Below are 22,701 nucleotides of genomic sequence, written 5' to 3'. Positions count from 1 at the left end.
GGGAACAAGAAACTAAAGATCCCAGACATTTCAAACTACAGAAGAAAGACTGGGCTTCCAGGAACTGTATTTGATAAAGAATGTGGAAGAAGAAAGGCCTTTTCCCTCTCTATATAGCCTTTCAAATCCAGCATTTTTAAAGTTTCTACTACAAGTCGGGTACTGCTCTTGGAGATAGAGATTCTGAAATAAAAAGACTCTGCTGACCTCAAGGAGCTTACACTCTGTCAGAGAAAACAATGTGTACACATCTACGTATAATAATATATATTCAAGGTAATTTTGAGGAAGGGAGCACTAATACCTTAGGAGAAATGTCTCATAGAAGCAGCATTTCAGCTGAGCTTTGAAAGAAACTAGGGTTTCTAAAAAAGTGGGGATGAAGAGGATAATACAGGCATGTGGGACAGTCTATGAAAAGGCATGGAGTCAAGAAACCTATTAATCAACCAAGAAGTATTTATTAAATATCTGTCATGTTCCAGACACTGTGCTAGGCATTGGATATACCAGTACAAAGAATGAAATAATCTCTGTTTGCAATGAACTTACTTTAAAAAAAGGGAAACAATAAGTAAATATAACATATTTGCAAATAAGGGAGGTAATAAGTAAATCTAACATATTTTTATATATATATATAAATATATATATATATAACATAACTATAAAGTTAATAAATATATATGTGTATGTTTGTATGTAGTATGTATGCATATACACAAAAAGCAGTTAACTACAGGTAATTTGTGAGAGTGGTACTAAGCAGAAGGATTAGGAATGACTTCATGCAGAAGATGGTGCTTGAGTTGCATCTTAAAGAGAGGAACTCTATGAGTTGGAGGTAAGGGGAAAGTTCATTCCAGGTACAGGATTCTATTCCGTTAACTAAAAATACAAATTGTAATTAATCCTAAAGTTGAATTTCCTTTGTTACTATCACGCCCATTAGTACTTTCTGTGCTTTAAAAGTGGTCTCAGAGCCCTGTGATATTCCTTTTCCCAATTATCCTACCATTCCTTTTTAAAATTAATGATACTCTCATTTCATTAAACGTAAAAGTTGAATTGAGGGTCAAGGGAACAAATCTGATATGTAACTAGGAATCTGAATTGTATTTGATTAGGCATACATAGTCTAAAACCTTGAAAATGCAATTGTTTGATAGCTACAAGTTATTTAAACTTAAAGATTAAAATAGTGTTTATAAATATGTGTATATATGTGTGTATATGTATATATGTATACACACTCGTGTACATATGCACGTACATATAGGTGTGTAGGGTATGTGTGTGTATGGAGGGGGGACTGAAATGAAGTAGGTTGACTGAAAGGCTGAACTACATAACATTCAAGCAGGGAGTGGTCACTCGATAAATCCATGAACAAAACAGAAATCAAGATCAATGACTCCTTTAATGGGCAAGGATAAAGACTAGAGTAGTTTAAGTAAAAAGACCCCATAAGACTTTTAGAAATCAACTATATTCAACAAATTAACGAAAGGAGGATTTCAAATAATTTCAAACATATAATGAAATGTATGAAAGTAAAGGAAAGATGAACCAAGGGTCAGACTCATAGCCAACAACCAATCAGTATGCAGCACCATCCCCCATCTTCCCCTTCAACCTTTGCTGTATAACTCTGTTCTGATGTAGAACACTAAGAAAATTTGCTTTCTGTACAATATTATTGACACATAGTGTACATATCTACTCCCACCACTCTAATTCCTTTTTAAAAACAAAACCAAAACCTTTGGCTTATTTTATATTTAAGCCCATTAACAATTACAAATTAAAGCATCATGGTTATATATGATTTGTTTGACTCATCTCTCTCCAATAAACAACTATTCTATTCAATTCAACAAGCATTTCTTATTGTGTTCTGGATATTGCACTGGGTGGGGTGGAGCTATAAAGACACAAATGAAACAGTACTTGCCTTCCAGGAGCTTGTATTCTGCTGCAAGGAAACAGTATGTACACAGATAACTAAATATAAGATATATACAAATAATTTGTGTAGAGGAAGCATCACCATCTAGGGTTATCAAGAAAGGTCTCTGGTAGAATGTGGCACATGTCCCTGAAGGGAACTAAGGATTCTAAGATGAGGAGGTGATTAGGAAAGATTCTAGAAAAGGAGGACAAAACCTGTGCAAAGACATGAAAGTGAGATGGAATGCCATGAAGAAGATATAGCAAGTAAGCCTGGTACGCTGAAATGTAAAATGCATGATAAGTAATCAACCTGGAAAGATAGGTTAGAGCCATACTATAAAGGGCTTTAAATGCCAAATGAAGGGGTTTGTATTTTGTCACAGAGACAATTAAGAATCAATGATGCTTCTTGAGAAGAGGAGTGATACATTCAGACCTAAGCTTTAGGAGTATCTATTTGGTAGCCATGTGATGGATAAACTGAAATGGAGCAAAGTGTAAACTAAATGCAAGGAGACCAATTAAAAGGGCACTGCAATAGTCCAGGCAAAAGGTCATGAATTGGGATGGTGGCCATGTGAGTGGAAAGAAAGGGATGCAAGTTACATCAGACATGAGACAGAATTGGCAAGACTTGGCAAATGCTTAGATACAAGCCATGAGTGGAAGTAAAATATCAAGAAGGACTGTAAGGTTGCAGACCTGAGTGACTGGAAATATGATACTATCTTGAAAGAAACAGAAAAGTTAGAAGCAGTGAATTGATGAGAAAAAAATGTGAGCTCTGTTTAAGATTTATGAATTTTGAGATGTTTATAGAATAACTACATAGAGATATTCATCAAGAAATGTGGGTCTGGAGCTCATGTGAAAGATGGAGGTTAGATTAATCACCCCAATTATCATGGATTCTTTTGCACAGAGCCGAAAACACATAAGACCTGGCTTGGCAAAAAACAAATATTTGAGGTATTTAAGTGGGTCAGTAATCTCAATGCAGTTCCTGCAACTATGCAGATTACAGCCAAAACATGCCTTGGAATCCTGGGATACTTTTGTTCACATGATCCCATAACTTTGCCACAGGAATCCACACTTAACCAAAGGTGGTAAGTAAGAGAGGGAGCTGGATGAGACTTCCTCGCTTTCTCTTACTTTGAGAAGCTGCCTTTGGAGCACACAGGATAGTCATCAGGTCTCCCTTGGCATCATAATGAGCCATCTTCTTTTTTTACCACTTCTCCACTGTATTATCATATCTGTGTTTCAGCCTGATCATGTCCAAAATGCACCTTGTTGCCCTTGGACAATTTTCTGTTGTAATTCTATAGACTAGTTCTCCATGAATCAAAGCCATACAACACTAGAAGAACAATGATATTAAAAATATGGACATTTGTTTCAGTGAGAAGCTTGAGCTCACAAAAGAACTTTGCAGTTGCCTCAAAGCAATTCAATCCACTCTTCCATTCAATTGTAGTCTCACTTCATTATTCATTTTCAAGATACACACACATAGATGAGAACTGTCTTCAGACACTTACTTAGCTATATGACCCTGGGCAAGTCACTTAATCTCTCATAGTCTTAGTTTCCTCATCTGTAAAATGGGGATGATAATGGCACCTATCTCAGGGTTGTTGTGAGGACAAAATGATATAACATATGCAAAGTGCTTTGCAAGCCTATAAATATGCTAGCCATTATTATTATTATTATTATTATTATTAATTATTATTATTATTATCCAAGTGCTTGTCATGAACTGGACAATAATCATTCTTATTCTTCATCCACTTACTCAGTCTTTCCTACACGGAAAGTTAAGCCAAACACTCTATATAGTCATGGATCTTGTATATGAGGCTTTGCAATTTTCTACCATCACCACTTAATGCCTTGGGCATGTTACTTCACATGTTTTGGCCTCAGTTTTCTCATCCGGAAAAGGGAAATTTGCACTAGGTGGCTTTTAATCTCCCTTCAAGCTCTAAACTATGATTCTATGATCCTAGGAAATAGGTTCATATGAGTTAATAGTTACTGATGTTCTTTTGGTCAGCTCTTTTTTGGTAATAAGGTCTGAGACTTTGTGTATACCTTTGGTATATTTTCTCCTTCAGATAATTTGAGCAACAATGCCTCAATAGTCTAAAAAATGTGTTTCTTCCAATACAGATTTCCTCCTGTGCATATTTCATTTAGTTCAGTTGCTTTTCCTGTATTTTCTTCTACAAGCACATCTGGATCTGTGATGTTAAGAGTCCAAACATGCTCTAATTAACACTGAAAAGAGTTTGCTTTAAAAAAAAACACAAAATTTTTTTTGTTGTTCAGTCACTGTCATATCCAACTCTTCATGACCACATGGACCATAGCACACCAGGCCTTTCTATCCTCCACTAACTCTCTAAGTCTGTCCCGGTTCATTTTTGGTGTTTCCATGATACCATGTATCCAGTCTCATTTTCTGCCGTCCCCTTTTCCTTTTGCCTTCAATCTGTCCCGGCACCAGGGTCTTCAAAATAACTTTACATATATTTTCTGTCTCTCATTTCTTTTTTGTCTTTCTTTCAGTTTCATTTATAAATGTCCTCAGTGGGATCTCTTCCCAAACTTTTCTATACTGTTTTTTCCCCTTTCCACTGCTTCTCACTATTTTATAAGACAATACTGCTGAGAGTCTTACACCATTTTTTTCTGTACAATTTTACAAGCAAGTCTATAGTCTAAGCCTGTGTTGTCTTCACCTGTCATATCTTTCCATTTGAAAAGTATTTTAAATTGACAAATGTCTGATGACTAAAGTACTTTTTAGATTCTTCTGGTCTTTGCATTATGGCAGTTGATTTGCATCACTTACATTTTTGTATGGTCTTTTCCTACCTCCTATTTTTATTATTAATAATTAGCTTAAATAAATTGGTTAGAGGTGCTGAATTGCATGCCATATTATTTTCTCCTTTTTATTCCTTATTCTAGCTTTGTATTAATGTTTACTTTATAACATCAAATTGGTAGCCTATACATAGACAATGATTCAGAAATGACTACCACAACAATATCAAGCCTTTTTCAATCTATTAAACTATAATTAATTTCATTTTCTGTGCTATTACTTTTTGCTCATAATTTCAAATGCCTTCAAATTATTTTCTTGAAGGATATATTCATGATGTATAGGCATGAGTCTTTTGTGTAATATACAAGTCTTTGGCCAATCTCATTCCTTATTCCTGAACAACATATTCCAACATTCTCCACTGTACTTGCCTATTCCTGCCTTTGCACTGAAGTTCCCAATTATTTAAGTACATGTTGATTTAATTGGAAGATTGTATTGAAATTTTTATAGAATATCTCTACCTCTTCATCCTCTGCAAAGTTGCCACACAAGCTACAAATACTTCCATGGTAGTCTTTTTTGCAAACACTGCAATAGGAAATGACCAAGTTTCTAATGAAATGATTTTTTTTTGATGACTTAGTTGCAATAATTGCTTCAATGGCCCCTCCCAGCCATTTATATGCAACTTATTTTTGTTTTCTGGTTTAATTTCTAATAATAACCCCCAGACTGATATTATCCACATGATCTTGGGTAAGTCACTTAACCTTTCTAGGCCTCAGTTTTCTTATCTGTAAAATGAGGAGATTGCACTAGATGATCGCTAAGGTCTCTCCAAATTCTAAGTCTGTGATTCTATGAAATGATCCTGTGATATGATTGAGTTCCTCCTGTAATATGTACACTAATTTCATTGGACAAGGATCACATAATATCTAGAATAGCAGAAGCTAATCCAATGTTTATAAATGGTTTAAGAAACTACAATTCTTATATTTTTCTGTTCCCTTTTCTGTACTCTACCATCATCACTACTGGAGCAGAAAGAGATCAAATGGGTGGCTAATTTCATTACTTCCTTTTTTTTTTTCAATTGACAAATAATTTATCTGGACTCATCCTAAAACAAGCAGAAATAGTTGCCAGGATCATATTCCAAATCTTCCAATCACAGTGGAGTCACTCAGAGCTTATTCTCCTTTGGCATAACTTTGGGAACACTAGAATACCTTTACATCACGATGAGGCACTGAGGCAGAGTTTTGTTGGCGTCTCTCTCTACTTCATGCCCTTTATCAAGGTTTCAAGAAGAATTTTTCTTTGTGGGCTATTTCTATACTGGCTAACTGATTTTGTATCCAATTACCATGTGTGTCAGTATAGGAATATTTGCTACAGCAAGGCTAAACTTCATGATGGTTCTGTAAGGAACCCAAAGGAGACCAAATGTACAAAATACCAGGATCACAGAAACTATAAATGGAAATGCTCATCTCAATCATAAAAGGGATTTCTATTGAGTAGAAAATATGCTATTGGGCAAAGAACTTGTTGCCAAGTCAGAGGTTACTACACAAATTACCCTATAGGCATGAAAAAATCCTCAATAGTAAATATTCTATTGCATTTCTGTTAATTTCACAGACTACTATAATGAATATTTTGATCATATGGTGACCAGCATCCTGGCGATGATTCTTTTTGCACTTGACTAGGTTGGTCCTTAGACAACAGATACACAATCTATCACTAAGCCCCAACTCCTGAAGCTTTTCCAGCCTTTAAAGGGTTCACTGGCATAGTTTTTGAAAGCCTAGGGTCACTTTATGCTTCAATACTGCACAAAATACCACTTAACAAGGGTCCAGCCCCAGAGAAATCCATAACCACATGATATAAATCCATTTAAGCATGCAAACTAGAAAAACAAAAGGGATGAAAATTATGTCCGGTCAAAATATATAACTCAAACCTGTGTACTGAATTCATCCATCAATATTCTATCTTTCAGCAAATGCTTTTAATGGAAAATAAATTCAGACAAGAAATGAGTGGATTCTAGGTGCTTAGACTGAATTGCATTTAAGGAATTACATATCATTTTCAATGGCCCTAACTCCCCCTCAATGCAAAAAAGCCTAACAACACCTTTAACACCAACATTCTCCCAATTTTTTCTATTTGCCTTTGAATAAAGTACAAATAACCCAAAGGCCCATGGAAATGATCAGAAAATAAAGTAACTCATCATATAGCAAACAAAGAGAACAGATAGAAAGCCCAAATACTATATAGATATAGGTGAGAAACTCAAAGAATAAGAGACCTCCATTATATTGGTTAGATCCCTTAGCTCAGGATGGGCGAGCAAACATTGATAAGAATTGAATGGGACGAGACAGCATGGAGGAGTTGTAACTCGCATCATTGGCAAGAGGATCCATACCCATGACATCATAGATCCTTCAAAGCAAAGATTCATGCCTGGAGAGTGGCCCAGAAGTCCCACACAGCCAGAGAAGCCAAAAGGTAGATGGAAGCTCATTTACTGTAGCCATTCATATATTTTCCTATTTGCCCAAGTAGTAGCGATGACATAATGGGATGGGGAGGATGAAAAAATCTTCAAGGAGATTAACATTTCTGTGAGTCTATTTTGTTAAGATTTTATTATCATTATTAAAGAATTATAAAGCTCCAATGTATGTGTGTTTTAAAGAACCCATATGCATAAACACATTTACTGTTTAATTAATACATCTTTTCATCACCATACAGATAATGGACTAGGAAAGACACTTGTTAAGTTTGCTTATGATGCCAATTTAGGTGCACTAGCTAGTATTTAGGAAAATTATTAAAAACCTCAAAATAACATAGATAATTGGGGAAAGTGATGCCACATACATAACTGAAAACTTAATACATAGCAATATAAAGAATGCATTTAAGAAGGATAATATATCCCCACATTAATAAGATTGGGAAGAATTGGCTCTTGTAAATATTTTTTAAAATAACTGAATCAGTGATATTATTGCTAAAGGAAATGTGAACTAGAGATCACATCTAATTAATTGCCACCTTCCATCATTTCCACCTACATAAATTCACATCCAAACCTCTCCTTTCCACTGTTATTTCAATCACCCTCAATTCTTCTCACTTTGAGATTCCTACTTGGCCTTACTACCTTCAGTTTATGCCTTCTCCAATTCATTCTCCACACTTCTGCCTAATTAATGTTCCTACTCTACCCCTATGATCATGAACTTCATTTTCTCTGTTGGAAAGCTTCTAGGGACTTCCCATTGTCTTTTGAATGAAGTTTAAATTCCTTACTCAGGGATTCAAGACCCAAATAAACTGGCTTCACCCCACCTGTTCAGCCTTGTCTCGTGGAATTTCTACTTTATGTATTCCATATCTCAGATTATTTCCACTGCCTGTTCTTTTTCCTGCCCTCTCCCATCTCTGTGCCTTTGTTTGGAATGGACTGCTTGCTCTTCTGGGCTCATCTGTTGAATCTCTTCACCTTCTTTACGGACCTGTTCAAGTATCTTCTCCACAAATAACAACACAAATAACCAGAGGCTTCCTGATTATTTAAAGCACTTTAAACTTGACAGGCATTTTACATAAATTATTTCATTTGAACTTTACAATAAACCTATCCAGTAGTTACTATATATATCATTTTATCCATTTTACCAATGATGTAGGGAAGTGATTTGCCACTGTCACCCAGTTACTAAAATGTCAGAGATAGAATTTAAATCTCTGACCCCAAATCCAACAAAATCGACTATGTCCTGCTCCCTCTTTTGACCCTTCTCCCTACCTCAGCCCCAGATGAAAGGAGCCTCTCCCTCCTCAGATTTCTGATATACCTTTGCCAACCTCTTCTTTGTCTCAATCACACTGTCCTTGTATCATACTTATTATACATATGTTGTATTGTCCCTCTTCATTAAATCATAAGATCCTTGGAACAGGGATAGTGCCACTGTTCATTACTGTATCCCAGGCACCCATCTCAGCCCTTGAACATAGTAAAGGATTAACAATTTATAATTAAATTGAATTGAACTCAATACACTAGGGTAATATACATGAGGCATCTTTTCACAATATCCAATCTTAAGAGTTCATTTAGGTGAATGTCATTGTCTTTTATATAAAATAGTCCTAAAGAGTGGTTTAACGCAGATCAATAAAATCATTAAAGATTTGGAAAACAGAGGGAAGTCTTTTGAAAGATACCTAAATACTGGCATTTGGTTGATGGATTTACACAAAATGGGCCCAAGTCTAGCAAAATACTCTAAAGACAAAATGCCTTCTGGGTATCCCTAAAAGATGGATACTAAAAGATGCTTCAGTCCAAGTGGTGAAACCAAAGGAAGGCTCTAGCCTCCTCTTGCAAGACCACTTTGGATGTGCTTTACTTGGATCCTTTCTAGTCCACAGCTATTGCCACTGGGGGCACTTTTAGCCAAGGTCAGACCTGAAGATCTAGGTAACTCCTAAGAAGGCATATTGGTTCTGGGCCCTCCTCTAAAAGTGGCAAAGTACATAGAGAAGACACTGAGAGGTCTAAACCAAGCAATCTTTTCTGTACCCAAGAAAGACTCAGAATCCCTAGACGGAGCTCAGAACATTTAAGCTACCACATCCACATGAATGAGGCCCTTGTTGGAAAATAACAGCAGAAAATCTCCATCACAATTTAAAGAAAGGAAAACATGTCTTGCCCTTTGCATCCTTTAAACATCAACTCATCCAATTCACAATGGAGTCCTCACTATGAATTACTGAACAGTTACAATATTTCTGGTGTTATTAAGTCAATAAATATCTATTAAATATTTAACCTGTACAATGTGAAGTTCTCAAAGAGCTATAAGGGTTACTATGATGATCTTCACCCTCAGGAATATTACAATCTAGTAGAGCTGAGAAAACATATATAATCATAAACCAAAACATGGGAAGTACACGGGAAAGTCATATGCAGATGAAGTAAAATGAGCATTATGTTAGAAGCTTAGAAGCATTACATTACAAATTTAAAAAGAGACACACCATGGATATATTTTCATGGGAACTTTGATGATAAAAAAAAATGGCTATTATGACAGAGAAGTGCCTTTCACTAAAGAATTCACATGAGTTTGCAGGGTCTTATGCTAATGATGCATTTGGGCTTTCATTCACACCCAAACACAGAAATGGCCATCAACAACAGTAATGGCCCCTCTGACCAGGAGAGGTCGCAAGTCAGGCTAGACCATAGCCCCTTACTTGGTTATACACTTAAAAACCCTAACTTTCATGAAGGTTAGTTGAAAGTCTCCATTTAAAACTTTGTTTTCTTTTTTAAAAAGAACTCTAAACTGAGCTGTAGGTCAGCAGTACCATTTCATTTAGTAACAGAAAATGTTCTTTACCTGAATATTTAGCAAAATGGATTCCCTCCAGTTTTTTATGGTGGATAGAGCACTGGACTTAAGAGTTAGGAACATCTAAGTTTAAATCCTGCCTTAGACATTTGCTAGCTGTGTGACCCTGGGAAAGTCAATCAACCTTTCAGCCTCAGCTTCCTTTGTAAAATCCATAAAATGGGGATAGTAATAGCATCTCCTTTATGGGATTGCTGTTGAATATAAATTTAGATAACATATGTAAATCATGTTGCAAACCTTTAAGCTCTATGCAAATGCTAGTTAACATTATGTTGTTATTATCGCTGTTATTATACAAGTGATTCACAGCTATATCTATTTTTATGATGCCCCTGTCTCGACCCCTTCTACTCTCACACTAAAGTGACACAAATTATTTTAAAATTAAAATTAATTTTAAGTTAATTTGTTTAATAAAGTTTTAGAGAAGGGGGAAGGTATACAATAAAATCAGTGTTATCATTCTCAAAAGGTTGTGAATCACAACTCTATAGCTTTATGATTAGCAGGGATATTTGAGACTGGAACGTTCACTTTTTGATGATAAGCTAATTCTAGCCCGTCATTCTTTTTTTTTTTAATTTTATTAATTCATTTTGATTTATCAACAATCACTTCCATATGCTTTTAAGTTGAAAATTTTTTTATTTTTATTTTTTTTTTTTTTTTTTTTTTTTTTCTTGCTTTTGAGTTGAAAATTTTTCTCCCTTTTCCCCCCCACCCTCCAAGACGGCACAATCTGATATAGGCTTTACATTTACATACCCATTAAACATATTTTCACACTAGTGAAGTTGTAAGTAAAAATTAAAACCAATAGGAGGAACCATCAGAAAGACGAAACAAAACTCAACAGAAGGTAAAAATAAGTGATAGCGATTCAACTTCCATAGTTCTTTGTTTGGATGTGGACAGCACTTTCCATCCCGAGGCCTCTGGAGATGTCTTAGGTCCTCGTAATGCTGAGAAGGGTTCAGTTTAACAATCTTAGTCATTGCATAACGTGGCTGTTATTGTGTACAAAGTCCTCTTGCTTCTGCTCACTTCACTCAGCATCAGACCATATAAGTCTTTCCAGGTTTTTCTGAAGTCAGCCTGTTCATCATTTCTTATAGCACAATAGTATTCCATTATATTCACATACCACAACTTGCTCAGCCATTCCCCAATTGATGGGCATCCTCTCAATTTCCCATTCTTTGCCACCACAAAAAGAGCTGCTATGAATATTTTTGTACATGTGGGTCCTTTCCCCATTTGTTTGATCTCTTTGGGATATAGCCCTAAAAGTGCTATTGCTGGATCAAAGAGTATGCACATTTTTGTAGCCCTTTGGGCATAGTTCCAAATTGTTCTCCAAATGGTTGGATCATTTCACAACTCCACCAACACTGTATTAGTGTTCCAATTTTCCCACATCTTCTCCAACATTTGTCATTTTCCTGTTTTGTCTTGTTGGCCAATCTGACAGTTATGATGTGAAACCTCAGAGTTGTTTTGATTTGCATTTCTCTAATCAATAACTATTTAGAGCATTTTTTCATATGTATATAGATGGCTTTAATTTTTTCATCTGAGAACTGTCTGTTCATGTCCTTTGACCATTTATCAATTGGGGAATGGCTTGTGTTCTTATAAATTTGTCTTAATTCTCTATATATTTTAGAATAGACCGTCATTCTTTAAAGAGAGAACATTCTGCTCTTTTTTGTAGCAATTTTGTTTTCGAAATATATTCACCTTTTCAGTCTTTCCTCTTCAATGTTCATTCACCTAAACTATTCTTGACTATATACCCTTCCCCCACATTTACATCATAAGGATTTAGTGTTAAGTGTGTTATATGTGTATTTTCCCCTTTCTATTTATTCAAGATTTCCAGTGTATTCCCTCCTATCAGTGGTTTTTTTCTTACCTTTTGCTGCTCCTATTCTGGTTACCCAGGAGTCTTAACTACAGTACATTTTAAAAAATGAGAATTAAATAAAATGCCTTCCTCCTATTCCTGAGCATAAGATAAAACCACCATTTGACGGACCTTGAGATCTCCCTTGCCCTGGGTTTGCTAGAATCAGAAATTTTCAAGGTAAACAATCATAAGTGAGAAAAGAATAATGTCATTATGGTAGTTATTGTTTTCTCATTCTCATTTTTAATCATCTATTATTATCATCATTATCATTATTCATCTCATTCTTCTCATCTCTTTCAATGGAGTTCAAAAAGAAATGGCCTGCAACAAATCACTATCCCACTATTACTAATTTATATTTCATATTCTGTGGACAAAGGCTCAAGTGGATAAAAAAAGCTGCTTTCTGTAACTGACAGAAGGTATCATGTTTATCTGCTATAGTTTCACAGAAGATATAGTTACGATAACTCTGGCAGCAGATAAGATTGATAGAGATGATCTGTACCTCATCCTGTCCCTAAATGACTTTGATTTCTTTGCTAGCACTATATTTTAAAAGCTTATTGTTCCCAATAGCTCGGAGATTCTGAGTATTTGATAAAGTGACACATTTTTTAAACTGTTTTTAAATTTTTATGGATCAATGTTATAATCTGGATGATTATGGTAAGTAGTTTAGTCAGTAATAATGCTAATTACATTGTGTTTTAATTTTTGTAAAGCATTATATGATCATTTGATGCTCACAACACTGTAAAGTAGGTACTACAGCTATTACTATCACTGTTTTACAGACAAAGTAACTCAGGCTCAGAAAAATTTAAAAATATCCTTAGTGACAAAAATATTAAGTTATTAGAATAGCAGAATTTGATCCTAGGGCACACTTTCCATTATTCCATGTTTTCTCTAAGGAATATAGACTAGTACTGATGCCATCTCAGTTAAAATATTTCTGATTCTAATAGAAAATATGGGTGCATATGTACTGCAGAAAATAAGGGAAGCAATTCAATCTTTAACTTTTAGATTTTATTCATCCTTCTTTTTTGTGATTAACTAGAATAAGTTTCAGAATACTAAAATACAGGTATAGGCTTATCTTAGATTCCATATTTGTAAAACATTAATTGTAGGTTATTAATAGCACTAAGTAGGTAGCATCATAGCCAGATTTCATTATTTATTTTCCCTATGAAAAAGTAATGGGCTACTTTTTGGATTTACTAAACAAAGTAATTTTTTCGCATTAAAAGACAGCCCCTCCCAAAAGTAAGCCTTTTTCTTCATTTTTCACTGAATATTATATTTTTCAATATTGAAGAACAATCAAAACACCAAAATGTAATTAAAATAAATTATACTATTATAAAAATATACATTCTGAATCTTAAAGTGAACATAACTTCATTTAAACACATTAATCATAAAAATAGTTTCAACACACTATAGAGGCACATAAGCAGCACAGTAGAGTGCTGGGCCAAGAGTCAGGAAGACCAGAGTTCAAATCCAGCCTCAGACACTGTCAATGGGAATGGCTACAATGGATTGTAAGAGATATGGGAATAGTCTGTCATGAACAACAATTAAAAAAAAAAAGAGCATTAACAGTTTGCATTATTTAAAATAGCAAACCTACTAATCTCAAATCCCTTTGCAATTTCATTTTTCATGCATGCTTTTCTGTTCAACAACCTAATTTTTGCCCTTTTTGGGCTGGCCTAAAAAAGCCAACAATCTACTATACATCTGGCACACAGAGGTACTTAATAAATGCTTGCTTGCTTCCTTCCTATTCATGATGCTTTCTGTAGACTCAGTGCTTCCTTTTCGATAAAGATATATAAAATGTACATGCAAAAAGACATCACTCATAGATGATCCTGAGATTCTAAATAATTGTCATTGAAAGGTCATTCAAAACAATTAACATAATGCCATTCCCCCCCAAAAATGTGGAGGTTGTAAGAGACGACCTGCATGACCTAATATTCTATTATTTTAGAATAAAGTGCCTATGTTTCTAAAAACATTTTCTATGGCTATTATGTTGCCATGTATATAATTTTGTCTTCCCAAATACTTCATTTGAACTAAAATTGACTAATAAGACTTTATAACTGATATCTTTCCTCATTGGCAGCTTCCTAAATGGCCACTGAAACTTTTCAATATTTTATAAAAGGACTTTATCCACACAAGGTTCTAGGGTGCTTCTATATTCTGTGCTTCTATATTCTACAAGTGTTATTATTATTAACATTTACTTTATTAACTTCATATTTACTTTATTTAACCTATTGTTATCCTGTGACAAAAGCTCTGGATCTGGAGTCAGAGAGGTACTCATTTAAATCTTTGCTCTGACACTGAGGATCTGAGTGACATAGGGCAAGTCACGTAACATCTCTGGGCCTCAGATTCCTATCTCTAAATTGAGGGGGTTGGGCTACTTGGCCTCTAAGTTTCCTTCCAGCTCTAAATTCATAAATCCTACATAGTGTAGAAATATAGAGGCAACACAAACTTAGCAGATAAAGTGCTGAAGTGGGAGTCAGAAAACCCCAGATTCAAATCTCACCTCTGATACTGACTGCGACCTGAAGAAATTCACTTAATGTACTAGTTCTGTTTCCCTTAGCTGGGATCTGTCTAATAAGATACCAATAGGTTACCAGGACCTTCAGTGGAAGGCATTCCTATACCTGGTTCTCCCCTCCCTCCCCCATCTTCTTTTCTGATTAAATCATAGCCCTACTGAGTATTCCCTTAGTATAGACAATTAGAGTGATAAAGACTGGACCTGTGATTTCATTAGTATAGGGAATTCTCACATTAACAAAACTCCTTCTACCAGTATAGGTCAGCACCTTCTCTCCAACAGAGTCTTAGACTCCAGTTTAGAGCTCTGAGACATTAAGTAACTACTCAGGGTCTCTCACAGGCAGCATTTGTAAGAGGTGAAAATTGAACCCAGGTCCTGACTCTGAAGTCAGGCCTCTTTCTACAACACCTTGCTGCTATGTATTTCTGTTCATATGGTACAGGAAGACAGACAGACAGATAGATAGATGATAGATTAGACAGATAGATAGATAGATAGATAGATAGATAGATAGATAGATAGATAAACAGACAGATAGATGATAGATTAGATAGATACATAGACAGACAGATATAGATACAGATACAGAAACATAGATATAGAGAAATATCTACAGATATAGATTAGATATAGATATATACTGAAATTTTACCCTGAGAGCTCCTTGCAGTACGAAGGTGACCTTGGTTTCTGAAGGCTAAGGCAGTAGAGATCAGGCGCAGTCACTGACTCTGTCTGTCATAGTAGGAACAGTTTGGCTAACTAGGGTCAGCACAGACTCATCATTTCAGCACTGGCCACCATGTAATGAAATCCTTTTGGCCGCAGCCATTCATGAATCTGTCAATTAGGGTATGCAGAAGGGTTGTCATCTGTACCAGTAAGGTACTGAACAGTTCGCAAATAATATACAAAGTTAATTGTTTCCTCTTTAATTAATCATCCTTTAAAAAAAAAAAAAAAGCTCCGGAGTTAGAATCTTCTGAGAAAAGGGAGTTTATACAAATATGTCCCATTTGAATCTGGGGGATGTATTTACAATTAAATTTTAAACCTTCTGAAATTAGGCATCTCCAATAGAACTGCTAACTCTAGTGTGTATCACTCTAATAATGATACCCCCTAGATCAGCTCCATCTCTTTCACTGTGGCATGGTCCCCAGGCATATGGATAACTACTGCTTGATCATTATCCAAGCAAAAACTGAAGCTACTGAAGTTTTAAAGAATTTGTATCTTACTGAATTTCTTTTATCTCTAATAATTACTAAACTGGCATAATTACGCATACTTGAGGTGGAATGTGATGCATGCTAAAAGCCCAATATGCCTAAAATTAAAGTTTCTTTTATATAAGCTACTACTGTACTTTAGTTTTCAAAGATTTATCTTGAGTCAGGCTTTCATGCCAAGAATTGCATAATTATTTAAGCCATTTAAAAGCTTTCTGTATGCTGTTTGATTAATACTATAACAGAGCAATTTAAATTTACTAATGTTAACTTTAATGTTTAAGTTTTAATTGCTTTGTAATAATACTGTTGCACAACATATTTTACATCAGACAGGCACACTTTCATTACAGCAAACAAGGAATAGGCATTCCTTGCTGGAACAGCACACATTCCCTAAACAAAAAACAAGACCATATTTCAGATTTAATTGAAATGGGATTAGAAAGCTGCATTCCCCCCTCCCCTAACAGAACTAACTTTGACCTCTGACAGCACCAAAGGAACCAGCAAGGGAAAAAAAACCCAACATAAATACATCTGAGAAAATATTTAACCAGAGACTAGGCTTGAGATTTCAGAACTCATATCAAAATCTTACTTGATTTAAAAACATTTTCTAACATTATTCCACAAAAGTATTTACACGGAAACTAACCTTTTAATCCATAATTCTTCCTGAATGGGATAAGAATACTGTAAGTTTGTTGATATTTTTTCCTTTGAAAACAACTTAAAGTTTATGGAGGAGACATATCAGTTAAATCCAGTCATTTTAAAGGATACATGTTTGTCAATGGAATTAATAGCATTAAACCAGTTTTATGAATGTTCTCTTTCATCACACAATAACAAAAAAAGAAAATCTTTCATAAAATCCTAGACTGATTTTGTTGAAACATACTAATATATCAATACTATCTTTCCCCTCATTGTGAGGTTACAAAAACAAGAAAATTCAAGCAATAATTATAGTTCTTTCAAGATTTCTCTAAGAATATATTTCCATGTATGGTAAGAGGCATTTCACTGATATTTACTGAAGCAACATTCACAGTCTTCCTTTTGAAAACAGCACGAACTGTAAGATGAAGAGAAATTGTCTACAACGCTCACATGGACCCAAATAAGCAAGTAAAAAGAACTAAGTATAATTACTGGAAGCCTAAAGTTGATAAATTCTGTCATCACCATGAGACGTCACTGCTGTCAATGGGAATTACTACAATGGATTTTAAGGGATATGGGAATAATCTGGCATGACAAAAAAAGACTAAGTATAAACAGCTTGTATTATTAAAAAAAACCCTGCTAATCTCAAATCCCTTTGTAATTTCATTTTTCATGTATGCTTTTATGTTCAATATCCTAATTTTTGCCCTTTTTTGGCTGGCCAAATAAAAGCCAACAATCCACTCATGCATCAAACAGATGTTTTTGCTCTTAGGGCCAAGTGGAATCTTATGAATTTTTGTTCCTTCCCTTTAAGAAGATGCTGCCAGAGCGGCTGAAATCCTGAAACTTGTAGTTTTGGAAAACACTCACCGGACCATCAGTACTGGAACTTTGACTAGAGCTCATGGGATTCATGCCAACAGTAATTGCTGTTTTTGTTTATGCTGGATTGTCTACTGATTGGACTATAATCAATTTAATGACTTCAACATCTAGTCTGTATAATTTTGAGGTGGTGGTAGAGGGAAGGAACAGTCAACTAGTTGATAAATAAATAAAACTACACAGCAACTGTCCGAAGGGGGTACAAATGTTCAACATGCATAAACTGCTATAATATTTCTGATCTTGTACTGTAACCATCCCTGTTAGCATCCACAATAGCCAGGAGTAGCATTATATACAGAAGCTACTACTGTCTGACACACAATAGATCCAAGACACACTAGATGTCAAAATAAAACTTTACCCTTGGTTTAAAATCCAGTTAATATAAAAATCGATCACATTTCACACAGCTATCAATGCATCTGTTGAAGAAAATAAAGCCAGATTGAAACTTTAATTCAAGGTATAACAGCTCCAATCTTAAAGCAAGACATGGATTTTTGCAAGAAATGTAGGGTTTTGCCTTACAAATACAGTTTTCCAAAAGTGTGAGCAGGGTTTAATGAAAATTGCCATAGACAGAAGTAAATTATTTTTTTTCTTCTTGAATATACAAAACACTTGGCAAATTAGAATAATCTTGTTGTTGTTGTTAAAGGCTGCTGGTACACTAATAAGAAAATGAATTTAAGTTGACATAAAAAAGTGTTTAAATAAGGACTACAGAGTTCAATGTTTCTATTAAATTTGTGGGGCTATTCCAGCTCCCTGCAGTGGCTTATTTAACACCTACAACTTCCAGAGATTTTTAATGGAGAACACAGCTGAATAGATGGATTTTCTGACTTTTAAGATACCATTCCCTTAGAAGCTATTTGTTTTATCATTCAAATTTCATAATAAGCATATCTTTTTTAAAAAAATGTGCTCTGGATGGCTAGATTTTTGACACTTCATTATATTTCCAAATATATTATTTATCACAAAAAAACTTTTATTAAGTACAAAGGAAGCCAAATGAGAATAAACATGTCAGCCACAAGTGTTATAATTACAAAATGTGCCAAGTTACAAAGGGGTTAGCTACTGCGATAGCCAAGTCAAACAAGACACAATTAGGGCTCTCTTTCTCCCTTGTTTCCCCAATGCCCCTCCAGAGGTCTCTAGTAGGAGTTTATTAATACCTTTGGGCCCAGATAGTCTTAATTGTACCTGGTGTTTGACTTGGCCATTTAAATGAATAAATATTCTCCTCCACCCTGCCCAAACTTTAAAACTTGGCTCTTTCTGAATATGTCACACCTTTATGTAGCTGACCTTTTGTTCCCCCTCCCTTACATGGCTTTTTTGAGAAGAAAGAAAAATTTAATGTTTCTTATCAGCTAAAATGACAGCAGAGCTTCCTTCAGAGAATCACCACAAGAAATGGGATAAAGGGCCAGTAAGAAGAAAAATAGGTCACGATTGACCAATTTGATGCAACTGATTCTCTGTCTCTAAAAACAACCTGACAGCAGAACTATTTTCAGTCAGGTAAGACATTCAAACACTGTGTCTACACTTTCAAGTGATAAGGAGAATTTAGCAATTATCTAAATAATACAACTGCATGGGGAAAAGCATCTTTGCCTTAATCTCTGAATATTCATTTAGTCAACTAGATGTCTGCCTCCATTCTGTACTTTGCACAGCATATTTAGACCAAACCAAAATAGAAAAACTGTCCAGTTAATTTATCATTTTCTCAATCTGAACTATAAAGAGTAGGGAAGTCACAAAGAGGGATAGGTTGAGGGGAAGAGAGAGCTCTCCTGCTATAAAAGATTTTCTTTTAGTTTTTCATAAGTAGAAATCTCAATGTTTTTAACGCTTGGTTCTAGCATTATAAATAAACTTCAGAGATAAAGTGGAACTAAAATGAAGTAGAAGATACTCTCCGACATCTGGATGCCTGAAGCTATAGGTAGATATACAGCCAGACTAAACCACCAAAGATTAACAACCCCCCCCAAAAAAAAGTATCACCTCTCAAAAAATACAAACAGAAGAACTGTTTTAAAATCCTAAATTTAAAAGAACAAAATAAATTCTTAGTGGAATTTTCTCCCTGATGATTCTTACTTCTCTGCATTTAACTGAACATAAAAAACCCTACAAAACTTAACATTTTGTTTTAATGTTTTTACCTGCCTTATGTAAGTACTCCCTTGAGATGCAAGTTTCAAATTACGTTATCAAAAGTGACAGCCATATCAAAAATATCTTTTAAACCTTGTTTGTTAAAGTAAGAGTAGCTATGTACAAATCATATTGGAAATGTAATCATTTTTTAAAAGGCACATGAGCTTTGATGATTTCAAATGTGTTTTTTAAAGTGTTCTTGTAAAATGATCCATAATAGTTTTTTAAAGAGTGCTATTCATTTTAGATGATAGGAATTTCTTATCTCCTAATTGCAAAACTACTAATCAGTTCTTCATAGAAGACTTCAATTAGTAGTCTTTACATGACTATTGAAATTACTACAGTGTTGCCCATAACTCCTTTTTTTTAAAAAGCCAGTTTGCAAATGTTCTGTTAGCACACTGTTTCAAGATAATCTGAAGAGATGTCTACATCATCTCTCCCTAACTCTCTAATGGACCATGTCACTTCAACCAAACTCTATTAGTCAGAACATATACTAAGAAGTATTGAGAGTCTCAAAAAAACAAACAGATACCTTTAAAGGAAGATACAAGGAAATTAAGATGCTGAAGAAAAGATTAGGAATTATGAACGAGTCACCAAGAATGAAAGTCTATATCTCCAAAGTCATTAGTGCAGATCACTAGTACACATTTGAGGCTGCTAATTTATAGTTGTATTTTCCAAAAATGAATGCATAGCAAGCAGAAAAATACAAGTAGTTCTCAGTACAATCCTGTTTTCATCTGTCTATAGTTTTTAAACAAACAAAAAAGCGTAGTCAACTTCAACTGAAACCCATTTACTCTTGGGAACTGTGACAAGGTGGGGGGGTGATGGTAATGACCTTCAAACAGTATAGGAGAACCCTATTATACACAGCACCTACACATAAAATGGAAGCTGAATCTTTGTTTTTAATTTAAATGTTTTATTTATAACATGAATGTTGAAAAATAGATGTTATGTTGTCATAGAAAGGACATTTGGATGGTATTTCAGTAACACAGCAATGCAATAAAGGAATACGTTCTATTTGCTTGTTTCAATTTGGCATTTGTGTTCAGTTGCATTACAAGCTTCACAAGTCCAAGTCACACGTATTTTCCAGTCTGACTTGCACTGCAAATAAAGCCAACTGAAGGCTTCACTTACTACCCATAAAATCCTATGTGAATGTGAATAAATCCTCTTTAGGAAGCAGAGGAAATAAATGTATTCACAATCAACAGAACTTTCATTGTGAATTCATTCCAAGGGCAGGTGAGCAGTCTGTGACCATAGTTGCTGTTTTGAAGCTACCTGCAAATCAAATAACAAATTGTGCAAACTTCCATAAACTTTATTTTAAAATACAGGATAGCCCCCAAATTACTACGAGAGATTTCAGGGACTTTGTTAATCTCCTTTCTGACTAGGTTTGACAATATACATTAATCTAGTACGTTCTGAAAGTGCTTTTATTCCAAGTGAATGGGAAACTTTTTTTTCTGGGACTTCTCTAGATGTTACTTTTAGCAGAGTTTAAGGTCATGTTACCTCATTCAACCTCCAGTCTTTATAGTTACACTTATATTTAAGGTCTCACACACATAGCCTCTACACTTACTTTCCCCTCCTTGTCACTTTATTCTTTCAGGCCTTCTGATTTGATTTTCCCGTAAATTGTATAGCCCATGTGGATGTAGGTTACAACTATAAATATATGTATGTACCTCCCACACACACACATACAGTTGGTATATTTATGCAACTTCACATGTGCTTGGGGGAAAAGAAAGCATTTAAATCTTAGAAGCCCTCCCTTCTCCCCCCCCACAACACACACCCTTGTCCCTTTCCCAGGAGAAGAAAAGGCTTTGTATGTGTGGCTGAGGTCTCTGTTAATAGAGTTCATAAATACACATAGACTGGGGCAGGGGGGCGTTGGGGAGAGGAAGAAGGGAGTGGGGTTGAGGAAGGGAATCTCCTTTCCCCCAGCTGAGAGCTGGAAGGCAGCGTGTCATTAACTAAGCCTATTTTGGAGCACGAGATTGGAGAGAGACTGCGGGGTGGCCCTTAGTGATGTGGAGAAGGTAGAGGATGCTACTCACGGGGACCAGAGTGCATTGCTAAGAGGGAGGAGGTAGTGAGGGGCCAGGGCTAGGCTAGACAGGGAAGAAGGGGGAGGGCTAAATGGGGATGGGGGTCCGGCTTGGGGGGTCCACAGCACGGACTCTCCCCGGGACACTCCCGGGCTCCGCCACATTCTTACAAACCGCCCTTTGTCCTTTTCCTCCTGGGCCTGTACTCCCCTCCTCCTAGGGTTTGATTCCCCCCCACTACTACTTCGGTCGCCTGTCCCCCAATCACCTCCTCTGGTTTCTTAATATCCTCCCCTCACCCAACCACCTCTCCTATGCTTCTTAACTCTCCAGCTCTCAAGCACTGCCTTTAGTTTTTCCTTATCCATCACTCCACCCCCCAACAATCTTCTACCCCTCCACTATCCTAAGCAACCCCCATCCCCCGGCGCTGTAGATTTTCCTTGCCCCTGGCAGCCAGCTGAGATGGGGGCTGAAAAAAGCGGTGGTGGTGAAGGAGGCCGAAGAGGAGGAGGAAGAGGAGGACGAAGAGGAGGAGGAGGCGGCCAACACGTGACTGTTCTTCACATTCCACCACAGCCCCAGCTCTACCACTAACTCAAGCCACCAGATCAATAACTTCAATTCTTCCCCTCTCCCCCACCTCACCGCCACCGCATCCCAGCGACTCCCAGAAAATACCACCCTTAGCTAAAAAAACTTCCCTCTCCGATTGAGACTAAAATAAACTGCACCCCTTCGCTTAAAGGAAAAAGGAGGGCGGTGGGGAACTCGCCTCCGTGTGCGGGGCGAGTGGGGGGGGGGACTTTCTTTAAAACCAGAGATGGATACTTTCCTGACCACCCC

General features: G+C 35.9%; 1 protein-coding gene across 13 annotated transcripts in view; it reads right to left on the bottom strand.

The window, feature by feature from the left end:
* The window catches only part of ZNF521 (zinc finger protein 521), a 345,041-nt gene that overhangs the window by 320,322 nt on the left and 2,018 nt on the right, over positions 1-22,701 (bottom strand). The window lies entirely within an intron of this gene.

The sequence above is a fragment of the Phascolarctos cinereus genome, unplaced genomic scaffold (genome assembly GCF_003287225.1).
Source record: "Phascolarctos cinereus isolate Bilbo 61053 unplaced genomic scaffold, phaCin_HiC Scaffold_4;HRSCAF=312, whole genome shotgun sequence".
NCBI lineage: Eukaryota > Metazoa > Chordata > Mammalia > Diprotodontia > Phascolarctidae > Phascolarctos > Phascolarctos cinereus.
This window is presented reverse-complemented; position numbering and strand designations above follow the sequence as displayed.